Source organism: Ambystoma mexicanum, chromosome 6p (assembly GCF_040938575.1).
Source record: "Ambystoma mexicanum isolate Mex_15411 chromosome 6p, UKY_AmexF1_1, whole genome shotgun sequence".
NCBI classification, from domain to species: Eukaryota; Metazoa; Chordata; class Amphibia; order Caudata; family Ambystomatidae; genus Ambystoma; species Ambystoma mexicanum.
This window is the reverse complement of record NC_090935.1, coordinates 783,598,595-783,610,403: the sequence shown is the minus strand read 5'-3', so window position 1 is coordinate 783,610,403 and position 11,809 is coordinate 783,598,595.

Below are 11,809 nucleotides of genomic sequence, written 5' to 3'. Positions count from 1 at the left end.
CATATCCGATAGCTCAATTATATTTAATTTTAGAGATCTAACCTCTCAGCTAACACGCATATTGAAAACCGGCTATTCGCAGATAGGTTTTGAAATATTGGCTACGACGCAATGTTTGAGGGAATCATTATCCTATATGTGTCCACATTGAATGGATTGGGCTGTTGACACTGCTTGGTCGAAAGATAGGAATCCTTTTCTTGTGAAAGGGCTGAAGAGGTAAGGCTAAAAGATGCCCTGCATCACTGCATCCATAGTGCGCAATCCAGGGCCATGGAGTACTTTAATTTCTCAAAGCACACCATCACCATCTCCAACCCCACACTGCTAAGAGAAAATCCTACAATACAAACCTACACAAAATGGCAGACAGAAACAATTCATCATATAGGACAATTCACCGAAAAAATAAAATATAAAAACAGAAACATAGATAATATATTAACTGCTAACTCGTTTTCATATTTTTTCAAATAGACTTTCGCAAAAAGAGACGATTAACAGAAAAAAATAGACACATAGACAGTTGATTAATTTCCAACTCCTGTTCATATCATTTCGGATCACCTTTCGCAAACCGATTGAGTTTTAATTCCCTAATATACAAATGCTGTGGAGGGAGGATAGCAAGAGCTATATGAAAGACAGGCCAGGCCATGATACCCTATGTTCATAAACATTTTCCTCCGCGAGTCTTTAACACATTGGATGTTAACCAAAAACCTGGTGATAACCTGGGACCTGAAAAACAACTTTGGATGATTATGGATAGCACAGGAATTGACGTGGTTGGAATAATTCATGCTGGAAGCTTTCCCCAAGATCAGGTTCATATGTGGTGCAATGGTCGGAAAGCCTGAGGTCATGTGGTGTGAGCCCCACAGGTGGCAAATCAGTAGCATCAATCTGGTCTGCTCCAAATGCATCTTAGACAACAGCTGACCAGGAAAGCCAGTTAAATGCCATTACAGTATCAATACCTGGCGCGTGCTGGACCCCGGACAAAGTCGACTGCGTCAACAGATCATGTGCACTGTTCCAAATCACATTGACCGTTGGTTTGAATTTCAAGGGGGCAATGAACAAAATACCCAGAATCGAAGCAGGGGGTAGGCTCCAGTTTGTTTGACACACATACAGTTCAGGCTGTGAATCCTCCCAATTGCATACGAGCATAATCTCTGATCAAACGCCATTGAGACGCATTGAGTAGTCATAGATCGATAACCTTGTACTCAACAGCAACACTTGTGTGTCATTGTCATACATGTGAAAAGGAAGGACACATTTCTCAGTGCATACAGCTAAGGGGAGCATACAGATGAGAAATGTGAACCTTGTGGCACACTATAACTCCCGGTAGGCATTCAAAGAGTGCTATCCTGGTCTAACCGGCTACGCCCAATTTGAGAGGAAGCCCCACATCCGGGCTAAGGCTGGCTATGTTAATGGTCCCAAGCTTCCTTTCCATTCCAGCCAGTTGTATAGAATGCTTTGGTCACTGGTGTACAAAGCTGCCACCATCTCCATCCTGATAAACATATCAGATTTGGGAGAGCAGTCACTGTCTTGCAGGCAGGTATTCATTAAAGCTAGATTGAAAATCATAGCGCAGCTCCCCCACTTCTCTGTGCCACTGTTATTGGTAGGCAATTATTCGCTTCAGAATTTGGTGTAGCAAAGAAAGTGGGGATGTAGGCTGATCATTCTCAACATTGGGCCTCATATACGAGGTTGGTGGTAGGCATGGCGCTATTTGCGCCATGACTACCACCAATAACGGTATCGTGTCCAGTTTGGTGAGATGGGGACTTACCGGTCCAGTCCGACCTTGGCGGGACCGGTAAGTCCCCATTCACTAAACCATTCCCCATTCCCATTTGGGGGAAGGCGCTTATAACGGTACCGCAAACTGCGGTACCATTATTGGCTCTGATTTCCCTCAACGGGTCCCGCCCATAACGCCTGGTCAGACCAGGCGTTAAAGGAGGGACCCGCTAAGGGAACTCATAGTAGTGCGGTAAGGGATTACCGGCACCAGTCTCCTTACTGGTGCCCGGTATTCCTTACCACCCTACTCGGAATGAGGCCCATTGTCTGCGTCCTCCAATGATTTCCATAAGATGTACATGACAATGACCTTTTTTATAAAACTCGGTGCCGGTGGGGCAATGACCGCTTCATAAAAACAGAAGAGTTGGCATAATGGTGACACAAATGGCTTTTAAGATTTTTGTAGCAAAGCCATCCAGTGAGAAACCTGAATTTGTCCACCTTGATAATCTGCTCTCAGAACTCTACGGAAGTGAGCCACTGGAAGTGATAAGATGACTGTACAGTCATGCAAACTTAAGTGTGAAACCATTGAAGAACCTGGGGCAGACATGCTCAGCCATGAGAACATTTTATCATAGATTGTTATGATGTAGGAAACTGAGAGCCTTGCCCCATCAGGGAAGACGGCAAGATTGTTGGAATGCACATGGCCTTTAACACTATTTATTTATTTATTCATGCATTTTTCCATTTGTATAAGCATGCAAAACCCTTGGGCATCTTGGCGCTGGTTGACGACATGATGAGGACCATAAAAATACTTAAGTGTCCATGGCTGCTTGCAGATCGTTAATTAACTACCTGATGAAAATCGGCTGTCTCAATTGTCTTCATAGACTAATATTTCTTGACCTGAAGAATCATTGCTTTTTGCTTAAAGCATGGGGTTTGCAAATGAATTATCATTTGGACCAAGAATAGGTTGCTATCTGCTTTTCACTGCCCAGGCAGCCTTTTAGTGAGAAGCAAGTGCAGAGGTAGGCCAGGCAGTGCTGAGCTTGGCACCCTTTTTTTCGATGCTGATTCTCTGGAGTGGACAGACTGCAACAGAATTAGAACAATTGATGATATTCGGAGTGAAAAGCAAAGCACAGAGATGTGCGCAGAGGTATGGTATAGATGCAAATAAAGGTTTGAGCCATGTTACTTCATTTTTAAAGTCATATTAAATCCAAGTATTGGTGCCTTTTATTTAACCTAATGGAAATGTTATTCTGAGAAGTTATGTTATGTTATTTTGCATTTATATAGCGCTCTCTATATCATTGGTATGACCTCAAAGCGCTGGTGGGTTGAACGCCCTGGGGGACCGGAATCCAGGTCAGTAGAGAGAGTAGCGAGGGTTAGAGTCATCGGGTGCATGGGTGCACCAGTTATGTGTGCAGCTGATGTAATAGCATTAATGGAATAGCTTTTGAAGTTCCATAGACGTCTTCATCAGATGATGCTCAGAAGGTGAAACGAGCAAAACAAAAGCCTATGTTGGGGAATTTCTCTCAGAAGGGCCGACTCTCCACTTTAAAATGCCTTGGCTGCAGGAAGAGTTTGCATGGAATGCAGGCATCAGATGACCACAAGACATCTGAGATCGCCAGCCAAGAGAAGCAGGCAGACACTTTATTTAGAAATAAATGAAGGTTTAATGGGATTTTAAGCACACCTTTAAACATCTTTGGACCCTGTGTAAGGTGCGTGTGAAATATCGCCCTGTGCCTTTTATTAAGTCTTGCATTGCAAGGTTGGTCTCCAGTACCATCATATTTATTCAGACGAACTGAATTCCGTTTTCAGACTCTGTCCGTAACTTTCTAAATGAAATAGATGCAAAAAAAACAGAATTAGTAATAATGTGCTGTAATCTTGAATTAAAGCATTGCTAGATCAAGTATACAGTGAGGCCATATACACTGCACTCGATTTTAGAGACCCTTGCCAGTTGATATGAACGAGGATGTTGTTGAGTGAAAACCCTTGTCCTGCATACCGTTCAGGTTGGACAGGGATGTGCAACCTTTGGCTCTTCAGATGTTTTGTACTGGAACTCCCATCATTCTTAGCTAGCATAGCCAATGGCGAGGATCACAGGAATTGCTGTGCAAAGCATCTGAAGAGCCGCGGTTTGCAGACTCACGGTGTAAGAGGTAATGCAGTTTGGCTTTTGTACAAGGGAAGCTGCTTTTCATTATTTTATATATACTGTATTTTCAACAAATGTATGTTGATGATTTTCTAATCCACACATCTAATTTACACCATGTCCGATGCTTGTAAATTGAGTCTCACAATAGTTTGAACATATTGACTGTATGCTAAATTCGGAAAGTGAGGATTAAAAGTTCATTCGGATTCTATATCCTCGTGAGGCTAAAATGAGGTACAATAAATGCAGGCTATCTTCGAAGGACCTACATCCACTTCCATTAGAAAAAGTCCAGCTCTTTATTGGTGCTTCTCTTCCACTTTCTTGTTCCTTATTAGCACCCCGCTAATTACACTCACATGTAGAGGGGTGCTGTTCAAGTGCACACCTTAGGGTAGGGGACAGCCCATTCTTTAAAGCAAACTCTCACACATGCTTTTATTTCACAATACTTGTAGTGAAATTAACCTCTTCTGATGAAAGCGGACACTTCTGGAGTTGCTCCAAGAGGCATTTTGTCCCATAGATACGAAGATGAAACTCACGTTTTATAACTTTATTATAATTGTTTTTTTTATAACGTGCTTAATACCGAAGAGGTTTCTAAGCCCAGGGTTTGAACCTATGCTGCTTTGAGTCGTCTTGCTTCCAGATGAAGGAGGATTCTAGCTTATGACACTTGTCTATGGGGATGCTAAGAAGATTGAAGCCTCCCATTTATTAAGTTGGGCCTTCATGAGAAAGCAGTCACAAAGAAGAACCAGGCTGATAAAGAGAGCCTAGATTGGGCCCATGGATGATAGATTATCAGAAGTGTGACAGGGTGAGAGCTAGTTGTTGTACAGCATTGGGCTTGAAGGACTATTACACCTTCCTTGAGTTGTGCTGGTGATAATGTTGCTGCACCCACTCTTTGCACCAAAAGCAATATAACTAACTTGTCTTGGCCTTCCCTAGAACACACAACCAGGAATAATTAATACATTTAACAAACCATTGTTCTGTCAACTAAATCTCAATAAAGACACCATGATTTGGAGGAGTGGATGCACAGTGGTATAGGTGTGTTTGAGTTTTATATGAAGGTTAAGTGGATTGTCTAAATTACTTCCCATTTCAGTTGAGGATCAATCACAGTCTTTGAATCTAGTATCAGAAGTAGTTGGCTGACATAAGATAAGTGGAAACAATTGATTGATCTGATGTCTGGGTGCTAGTATGGTGCTAAAGCTCATGAGATCAGTTTTGAGATAAACAAAGGTGGTATTTATGGTATTCATGGTCAATAAAGCAGACTGTGAGTGATTGCCATCTGTGAGGGTGAAATAGTCCAAGGTTTCTAACCTTAATAAAATGATGTGGCTAATCCATCTCAGAAAGGGTGGTCTGCTAACTAGAAGCCATCTTCCTACATATCCATGCCAAAATCATGGTGTACATATGTGCCCTGCTGTACCAGGCTCCTGACGTCTGCAGCACCTGCACTCCAGTGGCATAGTGGCAGGTTTAAAAGTTCAAAGGTCACATGTGCCCTCTTGACAGCTGCTGTGGCACCAAGTCACTACAGAAAGAGGCTGCACTTGAATGCTGCACTTCCGATCTAAAACATAATACTTGTGACCATATCCAACTGGTTTCAAGGTAAACTCTAAAAATAAGCCATACTTGGCTTCGGTATGGTGACCAAAATGCACTGTTATTAATGCCACACATTATCAGCTATGGAATTGTTCTGTAGAATCTTGGGGTGTCTGGTCAAAGGATCGAAAACAAAAGGATCTAATACAATAGTTGTGAGTCAAAAGGATGGAAAAAAAGGTTGAATAACTTTTTTTAAATCTTTTTTTTTTAGTTTACGTTTAAACCAAAAACGGAGGTTTGGGGGGACCCCTCCAAAGGACTCCCCCCCCCCCAAAAAAAATCGACCTTTTTTTCCAGTCCTTTTTACTCAAAACAATTGCATTTTGGATTCGATCCCTTCACCTATAACTGAATCTTGGCTATCCTACCTGTCTCTATGTTAGCAAGTGAGACAGAAGGTAGGATGCTGCTCTACATTGAACCCATCAGAGCAGGGTAACACCTCTACTTGAACACAATAACTCTCACCAGGAGATCTCCGGGTTACCATTTTTAAATGGGACAGTTACATATCAAAGGCTTTCCGCAAACATGGGTGTTACACATCAAAAAGCTTCTGAAGCTACAGGCTTGAGAAGAGGGCATGTTGGAGTCATCAGAAGGCATGGAAGGGAACCAAGAATGGTAACACCATCTTGCTTTCAAATTGGTCTTTCTTTACTTCCTGTACCCTCCACTTCCTGAAGAACAAGGCAAACCGGGTACTACACAGCAAGGCAAGGGTCATTTGTCACAGCGACAGGGATTGGACCCCTTATAGCCGGCTTGTTTTTGTCCAATCATCTGTGCCCCTTTATAAGGAAGGGAGGGGTCCCCCATTCCTTTGTTGATTCATTTTGACCTTCCTACATGACAAGAAGGTTTTGTTGGACCATGTAGGGAGTGCAATCCATTCCAAAGTCCTCTGTCACAGGAGAAGACAGGTGCATCCAATTCAGAGTTGAGCTCTGTCACCTAACCATCCCCCAGTGAATATTGAGTGTGACTGCTGGTTGGACCAAGGCTTGCCACTTTGCCAGCTGCACTGGACCCAGGCTCCTTGCTGGAGGTGAAGGAACTCCTGAAGGTGCCAGGCAAGCTCCCTGGACTGGGAGAGAGTACCTTGGGTGGGTTTCACAGCAACAGCAGAATCATGGAACTGACCTTCCCTGCTTCCCTGAACTGCCTCGATGATGGTTTGGGCACCTTCCATGCCATTCAGGTTACTACAAGGGAACTGTCAAAGTCATCTTTATCCTCGATTTGCAAACCTCTTCACTTTTACAAGCTTGTTAGATGCTGATGCCAAAGCTCCAATGTCTTCACATTCGAGCCCTGTGAAGACTTCCACCATCTCTGCCTTGACACCGCTGCCTGGTCTTCAGCTTTCCAGAGCTCCCACTGAATTCTGCTGCAGGAACCCACTGCTGTGGTGAGCCAGCAAAGCATAGCACCACTGAAGACCAGTCTTTGTTTCTCCAGACCCAAGGCTGTCAAGTCTCTGGGCTCTGCTGACCTGACATCGTCTACAGCCCCATTGTCTTTGACACGCAAATCATCACTGCTGCTGAACAGCACCTCATTGTGGAAGGCGGCACCCCCAATTTGACTTGCAAATCGCCTTGTGCTGAAAAACCCATAGACACTGATTCAATTATGATAAACCCACTTCAATGCTAGCGAACCACCCAAGAACTGAAATAAGGTACTGTTAGGAGGTTCAGACCCATGGTCCACTTTTGGGACCGTAGCGATAAGCCACACTTTTGCAGCTTTTTCCAAGACATAGCCGTTTTCAAATGACATTGTTGTAATTTCTTGCCTCTTCATCCCTGCTCCAGTAGCCATAGTGCTATCACATGTAGGTTCTGCAATTTCGGTGTTCTTTCTACACAGGTGGGTTTTGTAAGTGTTCTTCTAGATAGTTGATCACATTAATTTATTTAATTAAAGTATATATATTTTTATATAACCTTTATGGGACATGTGTTTACTTTGCAGTCTTTGGACTAATGCTGCTTGGTTTGCTACTGTCAACACCAGGGCCAGTTTAACAGTTTATGGGGATTATTGGGCCCTCCTTGCCTGAAACCATTCTCTACTCCCACCCCCGATACCCATAAACCCACCGAAATCCCATGCCCCCTCCCAATCCGCAAAATGATGGGAGTACATACCTCATGTCAAATGCTTGCATGGATGATGAATGTACATCTGCCTGGCTTGATAGGCTGCCTAGTCTGTCCTGTCATGCACTGTGCAGTCCTGTCCCGCTCCCTCCAATGCGCACTCTCCCTACAATCCCCCTCCCACTCACCCTCATCCCTATGGTGCCCTCCATCTCTCTAACCTACTCCAACTGCTTCTGCATCACCTATCCCCCCTCTCTCTCGAAATCTGGAAGGAAGAAAGAAAGTAAAAAAGGCTCTCCAGGTCTCCAACCCAGGTCTGCCCAAGCAGACACCTACATCAATGCTACCTCCAGACAGACTGTCATTGACATTTTCTTTGTCATTTCTTCGTCTGCCCTATGGACTCCCCATATGGTCTCTGTTCTCTCCCCTTTCAATTCCTCTCCCATTAATGGTGGCACCAGATAGGAAGTGCTCTTGGCTCACTTCACATCATCCAGGTGCATCATCAATGTCTTTCGAAATGGGACAATCATGGCTCAGGGCTCTCTGCCCATCCTCCTCCTCCTGGACAGGCCTTTTCAACTTCCCCCTCCTCCTCCTACCTCCACACTGCCTTCTTTGCCCCTCTTTTCGCCCTATCTGGTGGTGGTACCCCGCCCCTGAAGTCCTCATCTGAAAACATTCAAAGGGGGCAACCAGCTACACTTAGCTACACTCAACTCTGGCTCTGCAGTCAAACACTCCTTTGACATCTGTTTCCTCCACGAAGACCTTGACCTTGGTGTTCTTTCTCTCACTGAGACATGGTTCAAGGCCAGCTCTGTCACTTTTTTTGACACCCTTCTCCCTGATGGCTACAAGATCCTATCGAATCCCAGGACTACTCGTCTGGGGGAGGAGTCGCACTGATTTTTCCTGGGTTCTGCCACCATTATTCCCGCTCAATCCTACTTCTCTTTTGAATGCCTTGTCTGCAGGCTGTCTGTCTCTCCTACTCTCTCCCTCACCCTCAACACGATCTACAGACCCCCTGGATCTACCCCCCGTTTCCTCTCAGAATGGGTAGAACTCTCCTCCTCTCCCCTGTCCTCCTCCCCTAAACTTCTCTTTCTTGGGGACTTTAACATCCATATTGATTCTCTGGATTTGTCCACTGTACTATTTTGTGACTCCCTCACAATTATTCTCTCAGGTCCCACACACTCTGTCGGACACACTCTGGATGCTCTAATCTCTTCTGATATCCCTCTCTCCAACCCTCTAACTACTGCTCGCTTCTGGTCCAACCGCTCTCTCCTCTCCTCCCATCTTGAGTTCCCTGGCTACCAGATGCTGCCCATTGCTGCACTGCCAGTCTCCTTCTCTGTCATTTGACTGATGAAGTGTGTTTCAGTTGCTGCATTTTCCATCACCTTCAGCCCCCTGCCCTGCCTTTGACTCTCCCTCCGACTCTGCTCTAACTGACCTCCAGCTCACTATCTCAAACAGCTTGGACATATTTGCCCCTGTCATCAGGATACACATGAAGCCTGCCTCCAAATGCAACTCTTGGTATGACTCCAACTTGCCATCTTTGTAACACAAGTCCAAATCTGCTGAGCTGAAGTGGCAGGCCTCTAGTTCATCCCATGACAAACTGGCCTGCCGCCTGCTCCAAAAGCAATATTGTCTCGCCATCAGCTCCAAGAAGAGGGCTCATGTCCAAGCCTGCATCACTGGGGCCAACAACAACACAGGTGAACTCTTTAAAATCTGCAGGGAACTTGCCAATCCTTCTGCCGTCTCCTCCTCTCCTTCTCCCTCCCAGGTCCTCTGCACTGGCTTACCATTTCTCCTCCAAAACTCAGAGCATCCTGCCCTCACTGTCATCTACTCCCCTTCATATCCCCACTAGTCTATCGCCTACCTTGGCCACCCTCCCTGCATATTCTCCTCCTTCTCCCCCTTTGCACCAGATGAGGTCTCTAGAGTAGTCCGCTCTGTGAAAGTCTCCTCTAAATTAGTTCTCCCCTGTTCACCCAGAACCATCAAGGACAACATCACCTCTCTCGCCCCTCCCTTGGCTAACCTCTGAAATAATTCCTCTGCCACTAGACCTTCCCACAATCTCTCACGCACTCTCTTGTGCACCCTCTCCTATAAAAGCCGTCTGCTGACTCTTCCTGCCCTGCAAGCTATCGCCCTATCTCTATCACCTCTTGTTTGGGCAAATTCATGGATAAGCTGGTCATCCCCCAACTGACCATCCTCTCCAAATCGGCTGGCTGCCTCCATGACAGCATCCAGAGGCATGGAAACTGCTCTACTGAACACCTGTGAAGACCTGCTCGTGAACCCTGACTCTAACTCTCTCTCTGTTCTGATCCTCCCTGAGCTTTCTTCTGCCTTCGACACAGTCAACCACTCCATCCTCATAAATCGTCTCCATAATACCCTTGACATCATGGACATGGGACTGACTTGGTTGACCTCCTTCCTTTCAGACCGACCCTCCCAAGTACAAATGGGTCCCTTCCTCTCTTCCACCTCACTCTCTACCTGTGGCGTCCCTCGGGGTTGTATTCTATGACCATGGCTCTTCAACATCTACCTAGCCCCTCTGGCCTACTTAATCTCCACCTTCTCCCCCCATTTCCAATGTTATGCCGATGACACATAGCTCTCTCCTTTAAGCTACCTTCCTCTACCTCCTCTCCTTCCTCCCTCATACCCAGCTGCCTGACTGCTATTCTGACATGGTGCTCTGCCAATGATCTCTGCCTTAATGCCAGTAAGACATAGGTCCTTCTCATCGCTGGCTCCCTGTTTCCCTTCCACTCTCTGGCCACCCTCCTTAGGCCCCCTACCCTCACCCTCTTGTGTTGCAAAAAACCTTGGGGTCATATTTGACTCTTCTCTCTCGTTCTCTCCACACATCACACACTTTACCAGGAAGTCACATTTTCAGCTCCACCTCCTCAAAGACATTCTCCCTTTCCTCACCTTCCCCCAGAAGCACAACATCTGCAGAACTCTGGTTCTCTGTAGGCTGGTCTACTGCAACAGCTTCTTCCTCAATCTGCCTCTTTCCTCTCTTTGTCCCCTTCAACTAATCCAGAATAGGGCCACAAGTCTTATCCATGCCCTCAAGCCTAGGGACCGCATTTCTCCAGCCCTAAAATATCTCCACTCTCCACAGGCTCCCGGTGACCACAAGGATCTAATTCAAGACCCTTTGCATCATCCACAAGGCCCTCTGGAACCTGGGACCTCTCTACATCCAGCATTCTCTCTCTAAATACCTCCCTTCGGTCCTCAAACTCTCTGTGGGTCAGATGTTTCTCCAAGCAGAGAGTGGGAGGTAGGTCCCTTTCCTCGGCTGGTTCCTCCCTCTGGAACGGCCTCCATGCCCACCTCAAGCTTTTCCTTTTCTCCTCTTCCCCCCCTTCCCACCGTGCTAATGTCTCTCTGCATCTGCGACCTGGGCCAGGTCCCTTCTGAGCCATACAGGCCAGACCACCGCAAACCAATCTCCCCCAGCATCCCTAACAAGCACTTACCCTTGGACACCCTTCCCTGGACTAGCCCTAACCTGGTCCACCCTGCCGTTTGCACTTATCGGCCATTGCCCCTTTTTCCCCATACACTTTCCTTCATAGGTCCCTCTTAGCACTTGCTTCCTCACCCGCTTTGTGCCCCCCCTGCACTTCTCCCACTCCCATCCCTGATCCCTGATCCTGCATGTAACACCTTTGTCTTGCACTTGCACAGTGGGATTGCTACAAAGCCACTATAACCGTTATTGTTGTTCACATTTTCTCCTCTTCCTTCCCTCTCCACCTCTCGGGCTAATGTGCCTCCCGTCCAGGACCCCCATATTATTGTCTTGTGCCGCCTGGAAACACTTATGCATAGGCACCATACAAACATCCAATAAAATAAAAAAATACATGCCTTCACCAATGTAATGACAATTTATCTCCCTTGCTTCAAGGCCCGAGGCAGAGTGACTGTGACATGCAGACTGAAGACAGCAAAGTGAAGGTACTGATCGTGAGGGGGGAAAGAAACAGTAATAGTGGCAGCACCTTGCTACACC